The sequence below is a fragment of the Canis lupus genome, chromosome 38, assembly GCF_003254725.2.
Source record: "Canis lupus dingo isolate Sandy chromosome 38, ASM325472v2, whole genome shotgun sequence".
NCBI lineage: Eukaryota > Metazoa > Chordata > Mammalia > Carnivora > Canidae > Canis > Canis lupus.
The window spans coordinates 18,551,876-18,565,560 of NC_064280.1; the positions used below are offsets into that span (position 1 = coordinate 18,551,876).

The 13,685-nt window shown below is 47.5% G+C and overlaps 1 protein-coding gene across 1 annotated transcript in view; it reads left to right on the plus strand.

Moving 5' to 3' along the window:
* Nucleotides 1-13,685, plus strand: part of LMX1A (LIM homeobox transcription factor 1 alpha) — a 160,677-nt gene that overhangs the window by 15,158 nt on the left and 131,834 nt on the right. The window lies entirely within an intron of this gene.

The window sequence follows — 13,685 nt, forward strand, 5'->3', positions numbered from 1 at the left end:
CAGGTAGCTGCTGCAGATTCCCACATCGCTTCTTTCCCAAGGCTGCCTTTGTTCGTGGGCCCGAGGGGGCCAGCAGAGTGAGTCTCCAGCCTGTGTCCTCCTTCCTCACACACTAGTTGTCTTAGGGTGAACCTCACTGTCTGTCATCTTCCTGGCTCCACTCTTTACCCATCAATGGGTGACATTAATCATGTCACCTATTGCTTAATTTATCCATCCAACCCACATACATCTGACTCCATCGATGGAGTCACAACTCCATTTGGTTATAGTGTGGTCCGAGGTGTACACCGTGTGGCTGATTCCTCAGGACAGGTGTGCAAGCCTGCCCAGGCCCAGAGCTAGTCAGCTGTGCTTGGCAACTAGACCGTCCACATGCCTGGCAGTTGAAGGGGGCTTTTGCTTCCTGTGATACTCAGGAGCAACCTGAAGAGAAGGACCTCCAGAATGGGGACACCACCCCCCTCGTTGCCCAGGGTGGCCGGGTCTCTCCCCCTGGCTATCACTGTTTGTGGTCTCATTCACACGATTGGTTGGTATGGTAACTTTCTCAGACTGGAGTCTAGAGTGACCTGGAAGATGGCAGTGGGTTTTTCCAGAAGCCTTGGGCCATAATCCTGCCTTTGCCTCTGCTCTGGCTGGATAGGCCTGGGCAAATCACATAATCTCTTTGAGATCACACGGTTTGCCTCAGTGCCTTTCCCTTGAGCTCTCTCAGGTGTGGAGCATGATCGCAAACTGTCTGATGTGCGCAGGGAGGGAGTGGGAATGGTTTTGACAGGAATTTGGGGAGTGGTGCATGGAGAGGCGTGCAACTTTCCTTAGGTCTACGGCTGTCACATCCGTATGACTCTAGGAAAGAAAAAATAAGTGTCATCAGGGGTCCGAACTCTTCACTTAGAAGAAGGTTAAACTAAAATTGGTGCTACCAATGGAGCTGAGTGTTGTTCAATGGCTCTGCCTCTGTAGCCAGTAAATTCAGTGGGGAAAAAAGAAAATCCGTGACAGGTTATTTGAGATCATAGACACCCAACTGATTCATGGAATGAGTTTTTCTACTCGTCACCTGGCTGTGGAGCTTGGTTTGGACTGAGCTTCACAGTGCCAGAAGGAAAAACTGTAATACACAGATTTCCAAACTTGATGATGTATCCCTTTTTCAGTTTCCCCGTTGACCATTAAAGAGCAAGGGCCAAATGGACCGCACTCTTCTAAGTGGCAACGTGGACACAGTGGGATTGTTGGAAAGCCATTAGTAGCCGAACCTAGTTAATCTCAGCTCAGGTAAATGCTCTTCCTCACTGGCCGCTTTCCCTCAGCTCAATTATTAAAGGATTAAAGGACTTCCCCGATGAGCTCCCTTAAAATTTTAATGATGTACAGTATTGTAAGGGGTTGGACTGTTACGACAAAATGATTCAGCTTTGCCGATAGTGGCAGAGAGTGAATCAGAGAGAAAAGAAGGTTCCGAAGCTTGTGTCAGCTGTAATAGGTAAGACCCGCCAGCGGTGAAGTCACATGTTGTGGTATCTGGGCAGCTCACATTCCTGACTTTTAACCAGATTGAGCCAATTTCTGGGGGCAAGATGGAGGGACAGTATGTCCTGCCTGAGGCCCCCCCCATCCAAGTATACTTCTTCTTTCTTAGGGTTGGATAGTATTTTCAGGAGAAGCTGATGGCAAGATATGATTGTTTTATTGTAACTGTGTCTACGGGGGTCATTTGGTTCTCAGTGGTCCCTTTGAGCTTTCTTGAACATGAAGCATGGGCTTCAAGTTGTCCCCCCTTTTCTTGGTGTGTGTGTGGGGGCAGTAACATGTGTGCACACGTGCATGCACACACATGGGCACACTCTGTCCCCTTGTGTAACTGGGGGTATGCACATGTGGGGTCACGGGGACGAAATCAGAGGTGGGAATCTGTGGCCAGAGAACTGAGTCTGCACTTCTGAGTTTCTGTGGGGACCCAACCCATGTCAGACCCGTCAGTGTCAAGGGATAAATTCTGAGCTAAGAGCTGCAACCAAGCTTAAAATCCACGCATGCCAGTGCACGTGGGTGTTCTGGATATGCGGGTCTGCAGTGGGGAGGGCAGCGAGAGCTGAGTGGCTGGCACTGTCCAGGTTGGTGGCGTCCGTCTTAACTGCTACGTCTCCATGCACCTCGCTGACAGCCTAATTGATGAATCACTCAGCATTTAGAAGCCCTAGATTTCAAGGGTCATTTCTAATATTGAAACCCTATTTGGTATAGGATCTCTTTGTTTCTTGTTGTCTTTTTTTTTTTTTTTTTAATCCCATTCCTTATTCGGTTGTTCTAAAGCTGGAGTTCAGGTTATTATCATTTCCTCTGTTGGGTTTTCAACTTTCCTTCTAAGCGGTGCAGCTGTCTTGACTCAGTTTCTTTTCTCTCTGCTTGGAGTTTACCAGTTAATTAAGAATAGTGCTGTAGTTAGAGTAGGATTTAGAACTGTGGTCCTAACCCTGTTTCCGCCAGCCAGAAAGGTAAATTTTACGTCATTCACTCATTTACTTATTCAGTTGTATTTATTGAGGACCCACTACGTGCTAGATATCATTACAGGCTCTCGGGGGAGAGCCTTGAACAACAAAAAAGAGAAAATCCCTGACTTCATGGAACTTACCTTCTAGATGAGAAAGAAAACAGTAAAGAAACAAAATACACCCCCCACCCCCACTGCCACCACCGATACGCACAAGTTTGACTTTTCCTCCTACTCAAATATGTCTATTTAATGCTACAACCCACCCCTACCATCTCCACCACCCCATTATGTGTCTATATTTTCCCTTTTTCCAGCCACTAACCACCTCCTAGCATATGCTATAATTTACTTTTTTATTATGCCAATATATCATTTCCCCCATTAGCGTGTAAGCCTCATGAGAACAGAGCCTGGAACAGTTTTGCTTACTTGTCCAATGCCTGGAACATGATAGGGACCCTGAGCCCGCAGTGGAAGATTGGAGGGCGGGATTCATTGATAAAGCTGTCTCATAGCAGTGGTAAACAGAAGAGCAGACAGGAGGTGATTCCAGGGTATTCCCCCGAGCTGGGTACTTCACGGAATTGGAGAGGACGTGAGGGGAGAGGGGTCCATGGGAGCCGTGGGGGCAGCGAGAGTTTTCTTGGCTGTGGACAAGATCATGTATCTGCTTCCGAGCCCATCATTTTATTCCTGAAACACTTCCATAGAAGCCAGAAAGGAGGGGGAAAGGACACAAGTGAGTGAAAAATCCAGCAGTGTTGACACTTGGAGATGGTGTTTGGAGGAGAGGTTTCAAACCTGGGTTTTGCTTCAGGGTGTTCACGAGTCCCCTGAATTATTTTCTCAGATGTAGGAGTGTGTAGGTGTGTGTGTGCGAGCACATGCACGTGCATGCACAGGTGCACTTTTCTGGGTCTGTAGATTTTGTTAGATCCTAGAAGCTGCCTGTGATCCCCAAAGGGGTAAGAGTTAGTGATATGGAAGAAAGGAAAGTGTGAGGCACATTCTCGCATGGAGGTTATGGGCACGGATGGCAGAAAGTCGGACATACCTATTCCCCGCTTTCCCCACCCAGCACATGATAAGGGTTCAAATCTCCACTCCGTTACTTCGTAGATTAACCTCTGCGGAATCCGCCTCCTTATTTCTAAAAGGCAGAAACTATCTCTTTACATATGTTACAGGGATTAAAGATCACGTGTGTTCATACAGCATCTAGTAAAGATCCTCGGTCGATGGCAGCTAATTATACTAATAATTTACCCACTGATGTTCAGCACTGCCCACCAATTGTCGATTATGCCCATATGGGCAATTTTATTCTCATACCAGTGGTTTGTTTCTTTCATTACTTTTAAACCTCAGCATCACTTTTCTAAGAATTCTCAGTGGACGTACCTAATATTTTTAAAGGACGTAAAGGCAGACAGATCGTCTTGTAAAGTAAAAACACACATCAGATGCCAGAAAGAAGAATCACGAGCAAGAAATCCTTGGTTTGAGAACAGGAGCTTTCAGACAGATAAAATCTACTTCCCATTGTTGGTTTATACGAACCGACTGATAAACTTAAGCCACAGGCATCCCGTATTTATTTGTTACATTAATCCTAAACCAGAAGATAATTAGCAAATTTGCTAAGTAGGCTTATGTTTACCCATCTTTGCCAACAATTGTGATCATTTGTTGGCGGCTGAAGGTTGAACTGAGTTCTTCTGTCTTGATCACAGCTGTCAGGAGGAAATAAGGCACTTGAATCTCACAAATGTGTGAACTTTCTAGGTCTCGTGTTATATGGAACAGAGGCTTAGTCTCTCTCAGAAGGTACCAATAATGATGAGACTTATTAAGTTATTGATCATCCTTTATAAGCAAAGCAGCAGAATGGACCCTAATTAAACAATTTGCTAATAGTCATTTGATGAATGGGCGTACACTTCAGTTTTCAAGTTTATCTATAATACGAATTCACTTATGCATATATTGTCAGTATTTTAGTTTTTTTTTTTTTTAAGGACTTATTTGAGAGAGAGAGCAGGGGGAAGGGGAAGACGGTGGAGAGAGAATCTGAAATAGACTCTGCTTGGCATGGAGCCTGACACGGGGCTTGATCTCATGACCCTGAGATCATGACCTGAGCCAACACCAAGAGTCAGATGCTTAACCGACTACACCACCCAGGCGCCCTAATGAGTATTTTAACTTTTACGAGGGAGTGCAAAGTCTTTATTTGTATTTTCTTTTTATTTATTTTTATTTTTTATTTATTATTATTTTTGTATTTTCTTTTTAAAATCACAGTTTCTTGGGTGCTTGTGTGGCTCAGTGGTTGAGTGTCTGCCTTTGGCTTGGGGTGTGATCCCGGGGTCCTGGGATCGAGTTCCGCATTGGGCTCCCCACGGGGAGCCTGCTTCTCCCTCTGCCTATGTGTCTGCCTCGCTGTGTCTCTCACGAATAAGTAATTAATTTTTAAAAACAAAGAAAATCGGTTTCTTTCAATTCTTCTTTTTTTTTTAATTTTTATTTATTTATGATAGTCACAGAGAGAGAGAGAGAGAGGCAGAGACACAGGCAGAGGGAGAAGCAGGCTCCATGCACCGGGAGCCCGACGTGGGATTCGATCCCGGGTCTCCAGGATCGCGCCCTGGGCCAATGGCAGGCGCTAAACCGCTGCACCACCCAGGGATCCCTCTTTCAATTCTTCTAATGCTTGCTTTGAAGCTACCAGGAGAACTACTGGTGATGGATATTGAGAGCCTGGAGGAGAGAAAAGCCTAGAGAGTCTGTGACAGCAGACGCTGCATCATGTACTCATCATCCCAGTCTCATTTGAGCCGAGGAAATTGAGGCTCACAGAGGCTGAGCTGCGGTCCCGATGTCGCATGGTTTCTGAGCGGTGTGGATGGGAATCAGGCTCAGGCTTTCCAGAGCTCCCTGCGGAGTGTCACAGCTGCTTTGTCTGCCTGGCAAAGCCCTGGAGATGCCTCCTGTTCTCATCACCAGGTTGTGTGGAAAGGTCATGCCAGTCCCTTTGGTGGAAATTGAAATTCAGGCAGTTCTGGGGCAGTTCTGCGGCCGAGCACATAGGTTTAAGTCACCCTGTAAGCATGAGTGAAGTGATTATCCTGGACGGAATTGCACAAAACTGACCAAACAGTGATGGAGAAACAAAATCTGCAAAGATGGAGCCATTAACCTGGCAAATGGTTCCTTCCACCATTTCGTCTGGGTTTGGGCACACAGAAATTTGACCATGACTTACTGTAACTGTACCTTGCGCCTAAGAGATGTTTATATATTGTATATACATGTAGATTTGATGTGTATGACACATACACATGTGGAATCATTGGATTTTAGTGATAGAAGGTACTTTGTAGATTATGGGTGGTGTACACAGTGAAAAACAGGAGACCGGTTGCCTAATTTCTCATTTTTTAAAAAAGATTTTATTTATTTATGCATGAGAGACACAGAGAGTGAGAGGCAGAGTTGGAGAAGCAGGGTCCATGCAGGGAGCCCGATGTGGGACTCGATTCCGGGTCTCCAGGATCAGGCCCTGGGCCGAAGGTGGTGCTAAACTGCTGAGCCACCCAGGCTGCCCTGATTTCTCATCTTTATTTTTAAAGTAATCTTCTATAGATGGCATATAGCTGAGTCTTTTTTTATCCATTCTGACCATCTCTTTTGGTTGAAGTGCCTTGTCCTTTAGTATTTGATGTGATTATTGATATTGTCGGATTTCAGTCTGTCCTTTTGCTCTTTTTATGCTATTTTATTTTCTCTTTTGTTTTTGCTTTCTCTTTATGCACTGTTTTTGTTGTTGTTGTTGTCCTCCATTTCTCCTTTCATGCCTTTTTTTATTTAATGGGTTTAAATTTTTTTTTTTATCTTTTAAAGATTTTGTTTATTTATTCATAAGAGACACAGAGAGGCAGAGGGAGAAGCAGACTCCCCTCGGGGAGCCCGATGTGGCACCCAATCCCAGGGCCCCAGGATGATGACCTGAGCCAAAGGCAGACGCTCAAGCACTGAGCCACCCAGGTGTCCCTATTTAATGGAATTTTAAAAATAATTTTAGTTTCGTTTAGTTATTGGATTCCTAACTATGGTTCTTTAAATTATTAGTTTTTAAAAATGTTTATTCCCGGCATTATAATATGTATCTCTAACTCTTCAAAATGTGTGTAGAGTTGATATTGTATCATTGCACTTAACACTTAAGAACCTTAGAACTATATTTACTCATTTATTCTCTCCTTCTGTTCCGTTTGCTATCGTTGTCTGAATTTTTTCTCTCTCCTTTGGATTGTGTCATTTCTATTGATCTACATGTAAGCTCATCAACACTTTCTTTGTCATCTTTGATCTGCTGTTAAGTCAATCCAGTATATTTGTTTAATTTTAGATATGGTACTTTTCAGTTCTGGAGCTCCTCTGTCCAATTACGGTAGCCAGGAGCAATGGGTGGTTACGTAAGCCTAAATTAAATACAGTTGAATACAGTGAAAAATACAGTTCCTCAGTTGCACTAGCCACATGGAAAGCACTCGGTGGCCACATGTGGCTGGTGGTACTCTATGAGGCAACAGAGACATAAACCACTTCCATCACTGCAGAAAATTGTATCACACAGTGCTGTTATAGAATCGCTGATTCTTTATAATTTGAGTTTTTGGTTACTATTCCCTATCTTTTCCTTCTTTGTAAGCGTATTTTTTTTCAGTACATACTTACGCATAGTTATATTAGATGCTTTAAAATCCTTGTCAGGTAGGGGCACCTGGCTGGCTCAGTCAGTAGAGCACGTGACTCTTGATCTCAGGGTTGTGGGTGCGAGCCCCACGTTGTGCACAGAGATCACTAAAATAAATAAATAAAATCTTTAAAATCCTTATCAGATAATTCGAACATCTGAATCATTTTGGAGTCGATCTCTGTTGATTCTCCTTTCTCTTAAATACGGGTCATGTTGATGATTTTAGATTGTGCCCCGGAAATGACACAGCAGAGGTAACCTGAATTCTTCTGTTCCTTCAAAGAGTATTTATGTCATCAGAAATTTCCAGTAGGCAGCTAACTTGGTTGAACTCAAACTGCAAACTCTGGCTTTCCTATGGCTTTCCTCACTTCAGCATTTTGATCCTTAACTCGACTACTTGGAGTCTACCCATTGCAGGTGGCATCCAGGGGCCAGCTAGAGGTTGAGGTAGAGCTTATCCGCAGGATTAGGGGTTCCCCCTCTGTGGGTCTTTCCAGATTTCTTCTCTCACTTTTAGCTGCTGTGGTTGCCCCGAATTTGATGTTCTTGTCCTTTCCATCAGTGAGACTGGGGCTTTTCCATTCGTGTCTCTTGGTTACGCTGTCTGACTGAAAGCAGTAAAAACAGGAAAATCACCCAGTTCTAGTCATTTTGGTCATCATCTGGTGTCTTCCCATACTGCCTTTGTATGTTTTGTCCTGAGTTTCCGGTTATTTGTGGGAGGGGAGGGCACTGAGTAGTGTGGAGCTACTCAGTTTGCTGCAAACAAGCTACCCTTGTTTTGGATCTTGGTTCAGCTGTTTCCTGTGTGACCTCATTACTTACCTGTTATGCCTCAATTCTCTCATCTGTAGGATGGGAATAAGGCTGCCAACCTTAGGAGATTGTCATGAAGATAAAGGAAGTGCAGTGAGTGCACTTGGAGTTATTTCTGGCACAGAGTAATTGTTATTTGCGGGATTTGGTGGCACAGCCGGTGTAAGGCTTTTTTGGGGGGGAGTTATTTCGGCGTGTGGGCACTTACTGCCTTCAACTGCCTTGCTCTGTCCTCTTTTTCCATTTAGTCCGACAGTCCAGCTTCACTCCCCTCGCTTCATTCACGAATTACCCTCCCCAGGCCCACATCATGCTGGCTGCCTTCACTGGACAGCCTTAGGTTGCTGACATGTTTTGGGGACAGAGAAACCCCATCTTGCTGCGAAAGTGTATGTGTGTGTGGGGGCACCCCTATGGTTCTCAGCTCAGGCCTCGCTCCCACTGTGGGGCGAGGTACACCTGATGCATATTGGTACCGGCATGAGCATAATTTTGTAGTTTGAGCTTTCTGTCCCCGGAGAGACAGATTGCTTCTTCTCTTCTGACAATTGCAGCATGAGCTGAGATGGTCCTGGGAAGCTGAGTTCTTTCCGTGGGGTCTTGAGATCAGACAGGAGGCCCAAGAGAGCACGGTGATAGGGCCTGCATCTCCCTTGATGGTCTCGTGGGATGCCTAGATTCCTCGGGAGATTCAGGTCTGCCTTGGTTGGTCTCTGTGAATGTGGCTGACCAGCACCAGGCAAATCTTTGGGTTGCCCCCCACCCTCGAGGTTCACCCACACAGCTGTGCTTGCAGCAGGCAGCCAGCCAGCACGGGCACAGGTGTGCAAACCCTGACGGCGGCCCCTCCAGGTGAATCACCTGTTTCAGTCTTGCTGGGGTCCTGGCCAGGTGCTGGGACCGACTTGTGGCAGGCTGGGAACACTACAGAGACCCAGTGCGGAGCTTGTTTTCCAGAACCCTGGGGCTCCCGTGTCAGGACTCGCACATTAACTGTTCACTCTCGGGGTGGAAGGGGGGCATGGGTAGCACTGTAGGACCGCCCTTGCGCCCGGCGACAGAATGGGACATGTTCCCATCCCTGTGCCCTGCTCCGTTCACACGCTGACTGGTTGTTGCTGGGCCGGGGACTGACAGTGTGCACCCGTGAACCCTCTCCAGCACTAGCCACAGGAGCAGATACTTGGCCCAGTGGGCAGCTGATCAAAATCCAGAGGTTTCTGTGTGAGATCCTGAGAAAGTGCTAAATGAGGGCACAGCTTGGTGTTTTTGTTATGCCCCCCCCACCCCAGTTTGTGTCCTGTGTGCTTCTTCTCTCCCCTGGCCACTCTCACTGCTCTTCCTCCCCTCACCCCATCTCACCCCGGAGCTAGAGCGAGGCAAGCCCTGCAAGCTTCCAGGCTTCCACCCTCCATGGAAATATTTTCCATTAAAACCTCGTTGGTTTCCCAGAGTTCGGAGTCCCTCCCGATTTGGTTTGTCTTCCTCTCTAATTCCCCCTTTTCCCCCCTTTGCTTATAGTCCCTTGCACTCTTGCAGAAGGCGAGGGGGGCAAGGGGATGGGGTCCCTGGGTGACGGGCACTGAGGAGGGCACGTGATGAGCTGAGCACTGGGTGTTAGACTTATACGTTGGGAAATTGAATTTAAATTAAAAAAATTTTTTAAAAAAAATCAAGTTCCTTGTTGGACTCTCTAAGTAGAGGTGGTGGCTACAGCGGCTTTGGCCTCACCCCACCTTTGAGAAATCCCCAGTAAAGGCCTCTTAGTGAGAAGGATTTACAATTGAGACAATGCCGCTTTCACAGCTTTTAATTACACTTGACTCCTTCCAAAGCCGCCTGCTGGCTGGAGCTCCCCTGTTGAAAAAGGCTGGATCTGGACTGAGAGCAACAGGGAGGCTCCTGGGGCTGGGTGGTGTGTGTGACCAGAGAGGCCCACAGTCCAGGGGTCCCCTCCCTGGCAGGGCGGTGCTGCCCCAGAGAAATCCCAGCTTGGCCCACTTGAGCAGGCGGTGACACCCAAGTGTAGGGTTGGGAGCCACAGGGGGTGGCCACCCTTGGGTCCGTGTCTCCTCTAGTGGGTCCTGGGATGGGATTTGGAGGGCCTGGCGCCCGCCTCTGGCTTGTCCTGCATACCCAGCAGGCTGGCACCAGGTTTTGGCATCTCTCTCTCTCAGGTCAGGTTAGACTTGGTTGAGGTCAGGATCCCTGGAGCTTTTTCTGGGTGGCCTCAGCTGCTGCAGCAGCTCCTTGAACAGGCCGGCACCCCTAGTTGGTTCTGGATGATGTGCAGAGGTAGCGTTAGCCTGTGATTTGGGTTGGGTTGGGATCTCTTCTCTCCTTGGGGTGTCACTTCTTTCTCCTTTTGGTCCCTCTGTGGTCTCTCCCCATAGCCTTCATCTCTCTTCTGCTCTCCTTCTCCCCACCAGGGAGTTCATTTCTCCTCTGATTTCAGCTGGTGTCCCAAGGAGAGGGACTTTTGAGTCTGAAGCCAACCCAGCCCACCTCTACCCTGGGCTCTAGACCCATGTTTTAAATGGCCTCTCGTGGAGATGTGCAGCTCAGTGAGTTGTTGAGCCACAGAGGCCAGGGGAAGGTTGTCCCTCTCAGCCTGTCCGCATTTTGAGCTGGAGAGTTGTCTGTTGTGGGGTGCTGCCCTGGGCACAGTAGGATGTTTAGCAGCTTCCTTGACCTCTACCCACTAGACAGATGCCAATCTCAGCCGTGACAATCGGGACTGTCTCAACGTTGCCAAGTCTTCCAAGGGGTTGAAATCTCCCCCAGGTGAGAACCACTGGGGTACAGTGGCTACTAGGAACTCAATGGAAGTAAGTTTGGGGAAACAGATGAGTTAGGTTTTCGAGATTTGATACACGCGGTGTTGCCAGAAATTGGGATGAGGAGGGCCTGGGAAAGGCTGGGGAAGCAAAGGATGCAGTCACTGCAGAAGGAAGTGCTGGGAACCGGAGGGCCGGGCTTTCCACCGAGGTTGTCCCCTAACCGGGCTGGCCCAGTCCCAGGACTCAGGGAGGCCTAAAAGGAGACGCTGGCCCAGATGGACTGTAGGCTCCACTGTCCGTGACCCTGGTTTCACATCACTGAACCAGTTCGTAAAGGCTTCCCCCATGGATGGTGCTGTCCTTTCACAGGGACACAAAGCAGGTAAAGGAGAAACACACTGGTAGGGGGTGCGTCTAGCGGTTGGCCTCATATGGCCCCTATTTGCAGCTGTTCCTAGCTGGTCCTAAGAGACCCACACGTTGCCTAGAGGGTGCAGGGAAATACTGAGCCTGGGAGGCCATCCTATGGAAATGGGACTGGTCCAGGACCCAGGTATCTTCCCTCCCATCTCCTCTGCCCGCTTTCCCTCCCAGACCCCCCACCCCCAGCCCCTGTAATCACCATTTCCATCCGGCCTCCTCCAGCCTACTGGAAAGATCTGGGAGGCTGGTGATGGATTTGACTGAACAGTATGTAATATAAAAGGGCAGAGCTGAGCCTGCAGGGACCGGGGGCTGCATGAGCTCCAATATTGCTTCCTGCAGCAGGGCAGTGTCGGGGAGCCCCTCTGGGATTACTCACACAATATTACTGCCACCGGTGAGGTTGGGGGGGGGGAGCAGACAGGCGCGGGGAGGGTCTCGGGCTAGCTGCCTACGAGGCCCGGAATAACAACAACAATAATAATGGTGATATTTTCATAATAGTAAAAATAGTAATAATTGTGTTTTCCAGGTTTATTAACTTTGGGAAGTCTGGTTTATTAACTCTCCTGGCTTATTAACTTTGCGAAGTCTTTGCTCATTGCAGCATCTGCCTGAGGCTGGCGGGCGTGTTTGAGTTCATCCGTCTCAAGCTCTCTAAGAGAAAGAGGGGCACAGGAGAGAGGGGAGGGGCAGGAGCGGTGATATTTGAAGTAATTAGACTTTATTGAAATCAAATGCCCAGGCAAGAAATGGTAATTAACTGAGAGAGGAGGATGCTCTGTTCTCCCTTCATCCAAGGAAGGTGGGGCTGTCAGAGATTAGCCTCATCTTGGGGCCACTGGGTAGCTTCTGAAAGGCTGTGTTGCAAGGAATATTTTTGTTTAACAATAGAGATCTCAATCGAACAGGATGGGAAGGAAGCGTACCTCCTTTCTCCTAGTACAAAATACAAAAAGGGGAAAAAAAATAAAATGTAAGAGATAGAATGGTTTAATTGGAAAGTCACGTTCTGTCCCTGAAGGAATTCACTAGTGCAGATAATCCAGGACCCAGTAAATGAGGGAAGAAACTGATTATGCAGATCTGGGGACATCAGATAGAAAACTTTTGATGAGGATTATGGTGAGGAGGACGATTTTGAAAACTGACCTGATGGTACCCGGGATTAGGAACCCGGGAGGTTGGGTTTCCTTGGGTTCCCTCTGGGGGCTGTGCAGTTGCCTTTGGAGGGTTTTAGAGGTGAAGGTGCAGGGGCCATCTGGGGCTCAGGGCTGGGACTGGCGCCTCCGAGAGAGTCATTCAGCTCAACCTAAGGAAGACTTTCTAACACTGCTTTTGAACTTGGAGAGAGTGAGTCCCTTATTGTCATGGTGGCATAGAAGGCGTCCCAAATCCTTATGTTAAACATATATTTACTATCTGCTGTCCTTCAGTACAAAGAAGAAAGCTGGCCTAACTCGATGACTTGGAGATCAAAAGAACATTGGATTTGGAGGCAGGAAACTAGGTTTAAGACACCCTTTGAACCCGAGTTTCTTTATGTGTAAAAATGGGGCAAGTGATATCTGACGGGGTCGGCATAAGGCTTGTACGCGACGACCAAGTCTGAGAAATGCTTTGCAGACTGCAGAGAGCTCTGTACCTTCAAGGTTGAAAGCAGTTGTTGTTATTATTAAAATTCATCGTTGTTTTATACATACAAGCCTCCACAGTTGTGTAGTAGCAGACATTCTTTTTCTCCCAGCCTCTCTGGTGGTTTTGCTTTACGTTCGCCCTCCTGGCGCTGGACGATAAAGAGCTGCTCTGTCAACATTGACACAGGGATTGCTCTGTGTCTGGATGTATTCAATCAGTAATTTTCACTTGCAGCTTCTTTTGTCAGTGCTCTGAGACTCATGGCCAAAATGCACTGTGGACACGCAAAGGCTCTCCTGTATTACGGGGATTTACTTCTAATTAGGAGAGTATCAAGTTGAGAACCGGGCCCCTCATCAGGGTAGAGCCACTCTTGAGCTGATGGAAGGAGGCTTAGCTTAGAGGCTTGGGTGGAGCTGTGTGGTTCGGGCCCCGAGAAAACCCGGACTTTCAGCCCTAGGTGGGCCTTGGTCTTCACATGCTGACTCATCTGTACTCATCCCTCTCACCTTCTGCAGGTGGTCTAAGGAGGCAGGGCCTTTTGAGTAATGGTCCCACTTAACACTCATCCCCCCAAACCTACTGAATGCTATTGTGTCAGGGATTTGTCTAATTTTTTTAAAAAAGATTTTATTTATTTATTTGAGAGAGAGAGAGGGAGAGAAAGAAGAGAGAGAAAGAGAGAGAGAGAGAGAGAGAGAGAGAGAGAGACACGCAGGCTGCCCATCAAGCAGGGAACCTGATATGGGTCTTGATT